At 47.4% G+C, this 13,228-nt stretch overlaps 1 protein-coding gene across 1 annotated transcript in view; it reads left to right on the top strand.

Moving 5' to 3' along the window:
- The window catches only part of MECP2 (methyl-CpG binding protein 2), a 409,440-nt gene that overhangs the window by 296,836 nt on the left and 99,376 nt on the right, over positions 1–13,228 (top strand). The window lies entirely within an intron of this gene.

The following is a 13,228-nucleotide window of genomic DNA, read 5'->3' as shown; positions in this document are numbered from 1 at the left end:
GCCCGGGGACAGCAGCCAATAGTCAAGTCTGGTCCAAGTGTTGTGTTGCCCCGAGAAATGTGTATAGTCAGTGGTGTTTGGGTTGCGCCTGCGCCAAATGTCCACTAGGGAGAACTGTTGACAGAGGTCCGCAAGAGCGCGCCGCGCCCTGGGCTTGGAAGGAGCAGCCCCAGATGTACTATCCAAAGCTGCATCGAGCAATAAGTTAAAGTCGCCGCCAAGAAGGAGGCCCGCAGGCTCAAGCGTCGCAAGCTGGGCAGACAGTGCGTGGAAAAATTCCGGGGAATCAGTGTTGGGGGCATACACACATACCAGGATGATCGCATGACCCATCAACACCCCCCGTACTATGCAGAAGCGACCCTCAGGATCCCCCCGGAACAGTTGGCAGTGAAACGGGACTCTCTTGTGAATCAGCACCGCGGTGCCTCGGGCGTAGTTGCTAAAGTTGGAGAAGTATCTGTGGGCGCCCCAGGAAGCTGCAAAGCGAGCGGGAACAGAGGTGTGTAAATGCGTTTCCTGCAGGAAGGCAATGTCGACCCTGTGCCGATTCAAATAGTGTAGCACCTGCTTACATTTCCGTTGATTGTTCAGGCCTCTGACGTTCCATGACATGAGTGAAAGACCCTGGGGGGCTTCATGTAAGCCTATGTGTACTGTTGCCGCCATATCCCTAACAATGAGAGCAGGAAAGCAGAAGTGTCTCCGTGTATTCGCAAAGTTACAATCTGATCAGCCATGTCAAGAGTGTCCAAACTACCCATCCCATCCCCCCACCCCCCACCCAGCCACATCACGCAAACGTGAGGCAATCCCCAACCTGTGGAAGAAAAGCGAAGTTTCAAATAGCAAAACCATTGATAAACAAGAAACCAAAAAATAGGCATTGTAGGTCAAAAAATGCTCCCGGCGGTGTCAACCAAAGGGGAATGGCAACGACCCGCCGCCGACCCAGCGCCACAGAAAAAACAAAGGCATAGCAAAGTGTCTCAAACGTTCCCATTGCAAACAGGCAGAAAAAGAAGTCCAAGCTGCGTCGCGGGCACCGACTCAGCCAGGCCCAGAGCCGGAGAACAGGTCTTGGCTAAGTGCAGCACCACTGTGCGGTGGAGTGTGTCCATCCTCATCGCCCCCCGAAGGGCCCCTGCGTGGTTTATATGTTCGGCAGAACTCCTGCACCGCAGTAGGATTGTCAAAGATTCGCGGTCGGCCATCGATGTCAACCCTCAACCGGGCCGGATACAGCATACCGTACTTGAGGCCCAGATTGCGGAGCGCAGCTTTAGCCCCAACATATTTGCGCCTAGCCTCCTGTACCATGGCGGTGAAATCAGGGTAGAACGAGAGTCTCGAGCCCTGCCAGGTGATCTCGCCCTTCTCTCTGGCCAGCCTCAGGGCCGTGTCTCGGTCTCGGAAGTTCATGATCCGGGCGATCAGAGGGCGGGGAGGGAGCCCCGGGTTAGGTCGCGGCCCAAGGGAGCGGTGCGCCCTCTCAACCACAAAGCCAGGTGTGAAGGAGTCTCTCCCAAAAATGTCCGATAACAGTTGCTCAACAAAAACATCCAGCCTGCCGGTAGCCGTGGATTCAGGAAGCCCAGTGATTCGGACGTTATTGCGCCTACTGCGCGATTCCAAGTCCTCGTTCTTGATGGCCACGTCCTTTAGTATGCGCTCCAGCCGGTCTAGGCGTTTAGTGTCCTGCGCTGCGCCGTCTTCCACCGCAGATATCCGGGTCTCGGCCTCCCCCAAACGCTTATCGTGGGCCTGAACCTTCGCCCCCATCGTTTCTAGCGTTTTGTTCAGGGCATCAAAGCGCCCATCGAGGGCCCTGAATCCAGCACGCATCTCTTGAAGCCATTCAGGGGGTGGAGCGGTAGCCGCCGGGCCAGAGGACTGGCCTCCAGCAGGGTCCGACATGTCTGGGCGTTGGTCCGCAGGCTGATCGTGGAGCCTCTCAAAGGGCAAGGTCTTTTGCTTAGGGTCCTTTCGCCCCATGCCCCCACCAGGAACGACTGCCAGATGTGGGCAGGGTGCCAACAGGCGGTGCCAGGGTACTGGGACGAGGACTCGGAAGGAGAAACGGCTCCGCAACCTCTTCGGCCCGCAGCGCGGGCGACGTAGCGGTCCCCCGCCAGCACCGGCCACGCGTCCAACCGGGCCCGGGCACCAGCACAGGCCGCACCGCCACCAGGTGTCCTCTCCGCGCCAAAGACCAGGGGGCGCCTCTCAGGGGGTCCGAGACACGGACCAATCCGGGCGGCAGTAGAGTCGGCTAGGCGACTCAGGACCGGGGAGGGGGCACACGGACGGCGCAGGCCAAGAACCCCAGGGGCAGCCGAGCGAGGTCCCAGGGAAGGGGGGCAGAGGCGGCCCGGGCGCCGAGGTCCGCGCAGATCCCCTCCAACCCACCCTCACCACCAGTCAGCCGTGTCGACGCTCCCCCAGGCCCCCCAGACCGCTACCGCGCGGGGAACCCGAGCGGGGCCGGCAATGGAGGAGGCGGCCGCGGCGCCGAGCAACGGCCCAACGCCCGACCCGCCTCAGGCCAACGGCGGCGAAGGGGGTGAAGCTGGACCACACCAGACCCCGCCCCAGTGCTCAGACCCCCCCCCAGTTACCCCCCGGCCACCCGCATCACCGTCGGCCGCCACCGCCGCACTAACCTCTCCGGCCACCGAGCCAGGCCGCCATCTTGTGCATCGGGTCCGCTAGGCCCCGGCGTTCTTTGGTCGTTCCGGGCGCTGTCGGGGCCGGATCACCCCTCCGGGCTGTTGCGGGAGAGCAGGGGAGTCAGCGCCGGGTCCGGGCAGCCCTCGCCCGCATCAGGAGGTCGGGAAAAACAGGTTTGGCGCCGAGTCGACCACGGAGCTTCAACACCGCGCGGCCATCTCAGCCCGCGGCTTGGCCACGCCCCACCGCCTGGGGGTCTCTCTCACCTGAGGATAGCTCTGCTGGCCCAACCTTCAGTCTACAAGCTCCTTGCAATTTATAGGATAGCTCAGCTCTCCGTGGCCCTGGCCTGGGGGTCTCTCTCACCTGGGGATAGCTCTGCTGGCCCAACCTCCAGTCTACAAGCTCCATATAATTTATATAGGATAGCTCAGCTCTCAATGGCCCTGGCCTGTGGGTCTCTCACCAGAGGATAGCTCTGCTGGCTCAACCTTCAGTCTACAAGCTTCTTATAATTTATAGGATAGCTCAGCTCTCAGTGGCCCTGGCCTGGGGTCTCTCTCACCTGAGGATAGCTCTGCTGGCCCAACCTTCAGTCTACAAGCTCCATATAATTTATATAGGATAGCTCAGCTCTCAGTGGCCCTGGCTTGTGAGTCTCTCACCTGAGGATAGCTCTGCTGGCCCGACCTTCAGTCTACAAGCTTCTTATAATTTATAGGATAGCTCAGCTCTCAGTGACCCTGGTCTGTGGGTCTCTCTCACCTGAGGATAGCTCTGCTGGCCCAACCTTCAGTCTACAAGCTCCATATAATTTATAGGATAGCTCAGCTCTCAGTGGCCCTGGCCTGTGGGTCTCTCTCACCTGAGGATAGCTCTGCTGGCCCAACCTTCAGTCTATAAGCTCCTTGCAATTTATAGGATAGCTCAGCTCTCAGTAGCCCTGGCCTGGGGGTCTCTCTCACCTGAGGATAGCTCTGCTGGCCCAACCTCCAGTCTACAAGCTCCATATAATTTATATAGGATAGCTCAGCTCTCAATGGCCCTGGCCTGTGGGTCTCTCACCAGAGGATAGCTCTGCTGGCTCAACCTTCAGTCTACACGCTTCTTATAATTTATAGGATAGCTCAGCTCTCAGTGGCCCTGGCCTGTGGGTCTCTCACCTGAGGATAGCTCTGCTGGCCCAACCTTCAGTCTACAAGCTCCTTGCAATTTATAGGATAGCTCAGCTCTCAGTGGCCCTGGCCTGGGGGTCTCTCTCACCTGAGGATAGCTCTGCTGGCCCAACCTTCAGTCTACAAGCTCCTTGCAATTTATAGGATAGCTCAGCTCTCCGTGGCCCTGGCCTGGGGGTCTCTCTTACCTGGGGATAGCTCTGCTGGCCCAACCTCCAGTCTACAAGCTCCATATAATTTATATAGGATAGCTCAGCTCTCAATGGCCCTGGCCTGTGGGTCTCTCACCAGAGGATAGCTCTGCTGGCTAAACCTTCAGTCTACAAGCTTCTTATAATTTATTGGATAGCTCAGCTCTCAGTGGCCCTGGCCTGTGGGTCTCTCTCACCTGAGGATAGCTCTGCTGGTCCAACCTTCAGTCTACAAGCTCCATATAATTTATAGGATAGCTCAGCTCTCAGTGGCCCTGGCCTGTGGGTCTCTCTCACCTGAGGATAGCTCTGCTGGCCCAACCTTAGGTCTACAAGCTCCATATAATTTATAGGATAGCTCAGCTCTCAGTGGCCCTGGCCTGTGGGTCTCTCTCACCTGAGGATAGCTCTGCCTGCCCAACCTTCAGTCTACAAGCTCCATATAATTTATATAGGATAGCTCAGCTCTCAATAGCCATGGCCTGTGGGTCTCTCACGAGAGGATAGCTCTGCTGGCCCAACCTTCAGTCTACAAGCTTCTTATAATTTATAGGATAGCTCAGCTCTCAGTGGCCCTGGCCTGTGGGTCTCTCTCACCTGAAGATAGCTCTGCTGGTCCAACCTTCAGTCTACAAGCTCCATATAATTTATAGGATAGCTCAGCTCTCAGTGGCCCTGGCCTGTGGGTCTCTCTCACCTGAGGATAGCTCTGCTGGTCCAAAATGCAGTCTACAAGCTCCATATAATTCATATAGGATAGCTCAGCTCTCAGTGGCCCTGGCTTGTGGGTCTCTCACCTGAGGATAGCTCTGCTGGCCCGACCTTCAGTCTACAAGCTTCTTATAATTTATAGGATAGCTCAGCTCTCAGTGGCCCTGGCCTGTGGGTCTCTCACCTGAGGATAGCTCTACTGGCCCAACCTTCATTCTACATAGCTCAGCTTTCAGAGGTTTGGGGCCGTAAAAGCAGTTTAAAATCTTCTGAATACGATTTATTAGTGCAAAGGCCAGGGCTCTAAGTGGGCCGGGTCTCACCGGTGCTGATCACCGGCAGTTTTTTAAAGGAGGCCTCGAAACGGGTCTCTATCAGGCTCTATTTTGTGCCGTGGCACAGGCAGTCTGTTTGTTCCCGAACTGCAGTGACAGCAGGCACATCGATGTGCGCTGCTCACTTCTCACTTGTGGAGAAGTTATGGCATGACGTCATGCCAGGTGAGCGTTGTAGGGCAAGGGTAATCCTTTAAAGAGAGTCATTTTTCTCTGGATTTCCTTCTCTTTTTGAAACTCAGGAGCAGCAACATTGTCGTGGTGTCACCAGGACTTCAAGTGGATGCTTTTTCAATATTACACACAAGCCATAGTTGCTGCTTATTTATCTTACGCAACTAACAACCATTGACAAAGCCAATAGTCCTGACTTGTTGTAGGTATAATGTTACTTGCTGTATCATATATCTGGATGCAATGACAGAAATAGCAAAATATAAGTAGGGTGGCACACTATGCTAAGCACAGATTTTTAGCTTACGAGTTTTTAGCCACGCCCTTAATTACATCGGTCACGCCCCTATCAGCGACCACCCCCCAGTTTTTTCATCCCACTTAAAGTCCTGGCAAAGGCTTTAAAGTGCTGTAAAGAACTACAATTTACTATGAGCTCAACTTGCTCAGAGGAAAATCGTGTAATGCATTTGCAAAATGTATTTATTGGTGGCTTTGCGAATGCCCCAGTGATGTCCCTTGATCATCAGCCTATCCAGGAAATGCTTATTAAGATTCCACAAAGATGTCCCGCCTCCCACTTCAGGCCTTGGCACTTCTGCCCACTTCAACAACTACAGGCATGCAAAGCCAATGGGAAGAGTGAAGATTCTTGTTATCAGTCCAGTGATGAAAAGGTAGGCCTGCACCAAGCACAGTGCAAGACGTACACCAGTCTCTCCCCAAACCCTTTCTTGCCCTTGCCACGAGTACACCATGAACATTCCGTCGGTTCCAGCTGGAATCATCCTTTCTTTGAAAGCCTCAGTTATCAGTTCATAAAAAACCCGAATAGAAGATCTGTACAGAAACGTATACCAGACAAGGGATTCCTTTAGAACTCTGATGCAGCAACATATATTGGCGACTTGAAAGACTGGCAAAGGCTGCGGTACCTTTTGCGAACGTATGTAACTGATTATGACAGCTGTAACTCTAACTCGACGGTATAAGTCAGTGAAATATGTTTGTGATGCATTTCCGTAATACTAAGAACTCTGCTGGAGCGTCGCTATATAAGCGAATGATCAGATAGACAAGCGTGCATGATAACTGATCATCATTCTGGCAAGCAAAGGAACGAAGTCTCATCCAGAGGAATGGATGTGCCCAAGATTACACTATGTGCACAGGTGGAAAGGCAGGCTGTGAGAGCCCCATTCAGTGTAAGGATGCTGTCGCTTTATTTACAGCAACTTTTGTAAACTCAGCTGAACTGGTTAGAGTGCACCGCTTCCTTCTGCTGAGTATGTGACAAGACCCTTCCTCAGGAACTAAGGTGGCAAAACGCTTTGGTATACTTCTGTTGGCATATTAAGGGCTCTTCTGCCGTGACAATACTGCTCTAACCCGAGCCCTGTATAAAAAGAGCCGCGGCACAGCCCTGATATAAATAGAGCTCCTATTTCCAGTCTGGGATTATTAGGAAGACAACATAATCGGATTTCTACTGCAGTCCAGACCAGGACATAACTAGCTCTGGCATGCTCGGTAGCATCTAGTCTCCTGGATAGGCATATTTTTTATAATACATTTCCATATCCCCGGCTCTTGCACTTTTTGATCAATTTAAAGACATTCCAACTACTGCCTTTACAGAGGCTTCGATTTATAGCATCACTGATAAATATACTGTTCTCCATGTCTGCCTTTTCCATCACCAAATCTAGTTTTGGCTCCGGATCAGAACATTCAGCAGTGCTCTACTGACCCTGTAATGTCAGCATAGTGGCCATGCGCACCACTGGGCACAGAGGTATGTGATCGCCTTTGACTCGGGCGAAGAGAGCAACATTTGGCCTCATGTGGCTCTACATTGAATCACTCTGAGAGCCACAGTCAACAAGGATTGGGATCCCAAATTAAGTAGTGGAGTCTCTTTTTTGATGGACTCAGGATACCTTAAATCATGGTGGCCATTGTTTCATGAGAGTAAAGTTGGAAGCACATCGTCCGAACTATCTAACTCATCGGTCTTGTCCGCTCAGGACAGCACCCTTCAAGTGAACCATTCAGGGCCTTGCTTTTGGGTTTCGTAGCCTTGCTTTCTTTACTCAGAAGGAAGATTTCGTTCTGATCCACTAAATTGTTGTCATGGTTTATTTAAACAAATTGATGGACAAAGTCTCATTCTGTTTGCCATCTTGCTAGAGGACTAATCTCTCTGGAATACTATCCGTCTGATTGGCTCCCCTCTAAAGGAAAAGAAAACTACAGTGGTGACTAAGTTGATCAGAATCCATTACGTTCCACATCAGTTGAAAATCAGTTCTACTAACTATTTTTGTGAACTAGGGGTTTCCATGACTAGAAATATAAAAACAACTTTGTGCCCAGAGTTTGGCTCCAGCTGAGGAAAGATAAGAAGTCTTGGAACGGTTGTCCTCCTGGACTAGTTTAGATGTTTCCTAATCCTCTCAGCCTGCCCTTCAAAATATTTTTACCATCTTCCTGCATCCACTTTGTATTGCTGAAATTCAGTCATTTTTCATAACAAGCTTGGACATCTCTGAAGATTGCATCCACCTTGTGCACCATGTTAGAAACGAATACACCATAAATCATTATAAAGCAAATGGCTTAGTTGCTACCATTTTGATACCAACGTTAATCTACTCAAAGCTAACTTGAGTCTTAATTGATTCTTTCAGACATTATCTCTCGGACATTAGTGCTTACCTGAACACACCCAATCATACATTTCCCTGAAAAATTAGACTATGTTTCCATCTCCTTCCATCTAAGCAAGATTTGACTCCTGTCTGAGATTTCTGGCGTTAAAGTGGCATTGAACATTAGAAAAAAAAATATATGAAGCATTTAGATTTTGAAAGAATGTGTTAATAATACTTAGTTGGCTGTCAGATATACAAGCCATTTGAGCCTACTGGATTAATGAGTTTCTGGCTCTTTCCTCCAAGTTACCCTACATAGTTAACCATGCGTGCCTCTCTGCATGCTGCTTGCCTGCATTACTCACTGTGAGCTTAATGCCGAAAACACACAACTTTTGGCCTGGCTTGAAACTGGCCAGTACTAACCGCCTTCCTGCACCCAGCATTTAAAGCTGTAGATTGAGATTCCCAACCAGTTGAGGAGGAAGTAGAGGCTGACCGAGTAAAGAGAAATTGCCCTCATGGTGAATCTAGTATTTTTAGTCTTCGCTCTCTGCTCTCTTCACAGTGCTCACCCAGGTATCTCCACTGAGCGTATACCGTGTGTCAAGATTGCATGTGAGAAAAGTAACATTTAGGAAGTGGATGAGGAAAGGTTGATAACTCTCAGGTCCTGGCAAACTTGACAGGCAGATGAGATACTCACATATTGAAGTCTATTAAACCGTTTAAGTGAAAGTATTGTTTTTGCAAAGCTTTCTTTTCTTCCCTGCAGCACAAATATAATTAGTTAGCAGTCCATAGAGGAGGATGGAAACCATGACGTAGGAGCCGAATGTACTAAACACTAGTCTCAAGTTGCGACCAGTATTTTTGCAACCAGTGTGGTATTTTGCGAACCGACCTATGTACTGATAGGTCGGTTCATGAAATCCTGAATCGTAGTGGGTCGCAATTCATCCTACTTCATGAATTTTAATGATGTAGATATTAAATTGTGACCCACTATGATTCACAGGTACTGAATATCAACACAAACAGTATCCTGGTACAACAGTATCGAGGCCACAATATCGAGAGAGAAAATTTAGAAAGGTAAGTACATTTAGGGAAGTATAGATTCACTATTTCTAGCCCCACATCTACGTACCTCGAAGACATATATGTTTTAATATGTTTTATAAAGCGCTCAAATACCTGAAGGTGTCTTGGGGCTGCCTTGGAGAAAGGATTGAGATCAGATAAGTGGGGCAGAGGTCCTGAGACATGATTGTAAAGCCAGGTTTTCAGGGATTTTCTGAATTGAAGAAGATTTTGGGAACATATATCCACAAGTATGAGAGGCAACACAAAAACAAAATTGTTAACTGGTTACAAAATAAACAACTAAATGTCGAGTCCACACAGCAGTTGAATATTTGCTTGTATTCTTTTATTCCAAAATTCAGTGCGACCCATTACTTTAGTACCTGTTACTTTCATGTACCGAGCTTAACTTGCTTGGCTGATGGGCGTTCCCATTGCCATGGTTACCATGTTAATATCTCGAACACGGCTGTGTTTGTGTCTTTTTAAAATACATCTATACGATACACGCTTTGCAGTCTACTCTTTTAACTTTACTAGTTATGATTTATTTAAGTATGTAAGTACCTGACATGAATCTATACCGGACTTAATCTACCTGGGGCACTAGACTTATCTCATGGGCGGCACCGTCACATAGGTAACCCTAGTTACGCTTTGAATAGGTAATCAGGTGACGCCTACGATCTACCGGAACTACTCCAACATGGAGTCTCTCTTCTAGTACCGCGCTCTAGCTTTTTTTGGGAACCGTTACTATTGCACACCGGATCACACTTGTTAAGATCATCAGCATAAAAGCTCTGGAGGCTACCATCACGATGGTATCCGTTTCAACACAACGGTATTCTTTGTGCCTCGGACTTCGGCTGATCTCTTCACACTTTGTTGCGTACAGTAAGTGCTAGATGGGAGACATGTGTAGATTGTAGTTTTGATGCCGTTACGAGGGGCACCCATGTCTTTTTGTGTCTATATTTGGTCGTTAGCCAGTTTGCTTAGGCTGCCTCCTCTTGCCTAAGGGTTCCGTCAATGACGGTAGTTATTTTGGTAACTTTGACCACTTATAGGTGACTAAATTGATTTTTAGAATCTTATTGTACAGAACTACACGCCATAAAACCTGCCGGTTTCCGTTTTATTGCATGGCCGATTTCAATTACAGCGCCCTCATGGTACGGTAGTTAGCCTAGAGACCGCATCTAATTAGTACATGGCAACGGCTTTCTTAATGGAAGTTCTTGCCTTAGAATAACTGTTTTCGTAATGGAGGACTATGTCAGTAATTTCCATTGGTTGCTGGACACTGGGATACTTGTCGACTTTCACGCTACTCTTCGTTTGATTTTTCTCTTTCTCTTTACCAGCATTGACCAGTTAGAAAAATTGATTACATATACTACTCTATGGTATACACCCAAACGGACGCTCGACAGTTACCGGCTTTTTACCTAGTTAGGTGAGTTGAGACTAATACGGCTTCAATTCATGATCCTTTCAAGTTACTGTTTAATTTTTGATGCACTAACTAGTGTGCTGCTTTTACTCTTTAGACTAAATTCTGGGTCCAGCCGCTTTCGTCATACTACCCTCTCTTGACGTGTGCTTATATATTGTTAAACTCGGTAAGCGACTTCTCTTTGCTTTTGGTCTATTTTTGAACACATCATTCTGGTATTTCGTGCTCTAGTTTTTCTGATCTGGGATTACACACTTATCCTTTTTTGAATTACGTTCCCTAGACACAATGGTGACTTCTTAGTAAATTGGGCTGTCACTTACGTGCTGTGCCGCTTTATGCTTCTCCTCTGTTTTTCACAGCCCCTTTGGGTCTTTCTGCACTCTTTTTTTCGTTCCCCCATCACATGGTCTGTGGTTGCACAACCATTCGATGTATACTTATGGTTTTTTACAATGTTTGTATTTGTATGATCTCTTAACAGCCTTGAAAAAGCCCATGTTTGGGCGAAACGCGTTGGCTGCGGATCTGGTCGCACTGAATTTTGGAATAAAAGAATACAGGCAAATATTCAACTGCTGTGTGGACTCGACATTTAGTTGTTTATTTTGTAACCAGTTAACACTTTTGTTTTTGTGTTGCCTCTCATACTTGTGGATATATGTTATATTTGTGGTCATTTAAGCAGCTGGCCATTTGAGGCGGGCAATACTTTCATTACTGACAAGTGACAAGTCCAGGCTGTGCACTCACTTAAAACCCTGCTGCTTTATTCTTTAAACTTCCAAGATTTTGGGAACCTTTAAGATTAAAAGGAAGGAAATTCCAGATCTTTGCAGTACTAATCACAAAACTCCAATTCCCCCCAGCCGCCACAGCGCATTCTTGAAGGTAAATACGGTCAATAGTTTTGCGTTATAGGACTGAAGGGCTCTAGATGGTCTATACCATTTGAACATTTGTACAAAAAAGTTTGGTCCAGAATTATGCAAGGCCCTATAGTCGATGCATAGGGCCTTGAAGGGAATTCTTTTTTGTATAGGTAGCCAATGGCGTTCCCGTAAGGCCCAGAAGCTGACTGATGTTTAGGAATGTTAAAAATAAGGCGTGCTGCCGCATTTTGTAGAGCTTGCAGTTTCACAACAGTTTATGTTGTAGATTTACCTACAGCCTGTTACAGTAGTCCAGTTTAGACAAAATAAGTGCTGTAAGCACCATTGTTTGAAGGTGAATTGGAATAAATGGCATGATTTTCCTAATGATTTTTAAAAGGTAAAACACCACAGATGTGATTTGATTTACTTGGTTTTTAAACGTAAGTCTTTTTATCAAAGATTACTCCAAGGTTCCTAACTTTTTTTGTTGGTGTTGGAAGAGAGCCAAGATTTATTGGCCACCAGTCCGAGGACCAGAAAGTGTTGTTTTTTCCAAACAGCAGGACTTCAGTTTTGCCTGATTTAAGACTCAGGCAATTCTCATTCATCCATGAGCTGATGTTTTCCATACAGTGATCTGGGGGTCGTCTGCATATGAAACCACTGTGAAACCAAAATTCCTAATAAGTTTGATTAACGGGATAATATAGAGGTTAAAAAGATTGGGACTAAGGGATGCATCCCGGGGGATGCCACATGGGAGGTGAAGGATAGTGATACAAAGCCATTTATGGTAACTTGTTCTCTCTCTGATCAGAAAGAGGCTAGGAGAGATACAGCGGGGTCTCTGATGCCCGGATTGTGCAGATGTTTTGTTAGGATCTTATTTCTGACAGTGTCGAAAGCAGCAGACAGATCCAGTAAATAGAGCTGCATTATCACCTTGATCAATGATAGTTCTTATGTTCTCTGCAGCCATTATAAGGGCTGTTTCGATACTGTGCTCTTTGCAAAAACCGAATTGGTCTGCATTGAGTAGATTATTTGCAATAATGAAGTCCGATAACTGAAGGTTTAATACTTTATTCAAGAGTTTGGCTGGAAACGGCAAGCCCGAGATGGGGCGATAGTTCTTGGGATCTGAAGGGAAGGAAATACTTTTTTATATATTGTACTGTGTAGGTACAAATGTGTGGAGTTAGGTATGGAAAATCTAGACTTACCTGGCGATTTCCCCCCAAACACCCCCAGATGTTTCGTCCTTGATATTGAGGGTGCACACCTGATTCGCTACTGGGCGCAGCAGACCATCGTGTCTGTAATTGCTTTTAAACAAAGCAATCATTTTTTTTTTTTTTTAATACAATCCATTTTTCTCTAAGGAAAATGAGCTGTGTTAAAAAAACAAAAATGTTTAACAAACACTCTTTTAAAAACTATGCAGTGCTGTCTTAAATAATCTTTTTGTAAACAATCACAGAGGGGAAGAGGTCCAGTGAGGATCCTTTTCCGTTTGCAAATGGTTTACTAATAAATTTCAGTAACTAGTAAAATATTTGTTTTGCGTCTGGATTTCATTTGCAAAACATTAATACATGCCATTCAGAATCACTATTTAGAAAGGACGCCCAAAGCACGCCCCTTCCAAATGTTGGTTTGGTATGTAGCTGCAAACCCAAATTGCAATTTTATATTGTATTACTGAATCGCAATTTTGGTTTGGTACCTACATGAAGGCCAATTTGCGGTTTCAAATGGTCCAGTTTTGCAAAGTGGGCCCCTAGCGACCTCAAAAAGTCTTAGTTCATCTAAGAGTATTAACATCATCAGAAGGGTAATTTTTCCTCTCCTCATTTTTTTTTCTGCCTTTACGTTCTTTATTTTTATCTGGTAGGAGT

Source organism: Triturus cristatus, chromosome 10 (assembly GCF_964204655.1).
Source record: "Triturus cristatus chromosome 10, aTriCri1.1, whole genome shotgun sequence".
NCBI lineage: Eukaryota > Metazoa > Chordata > Amphibia > Caudata > Salamandridae > Triturus > Triturus cristatus.
The sequence above is the reverse complement of the archived record's forward strand: the minus strand, read 5'-3'. Positions and strand labels throughout refer to the sequence as shown.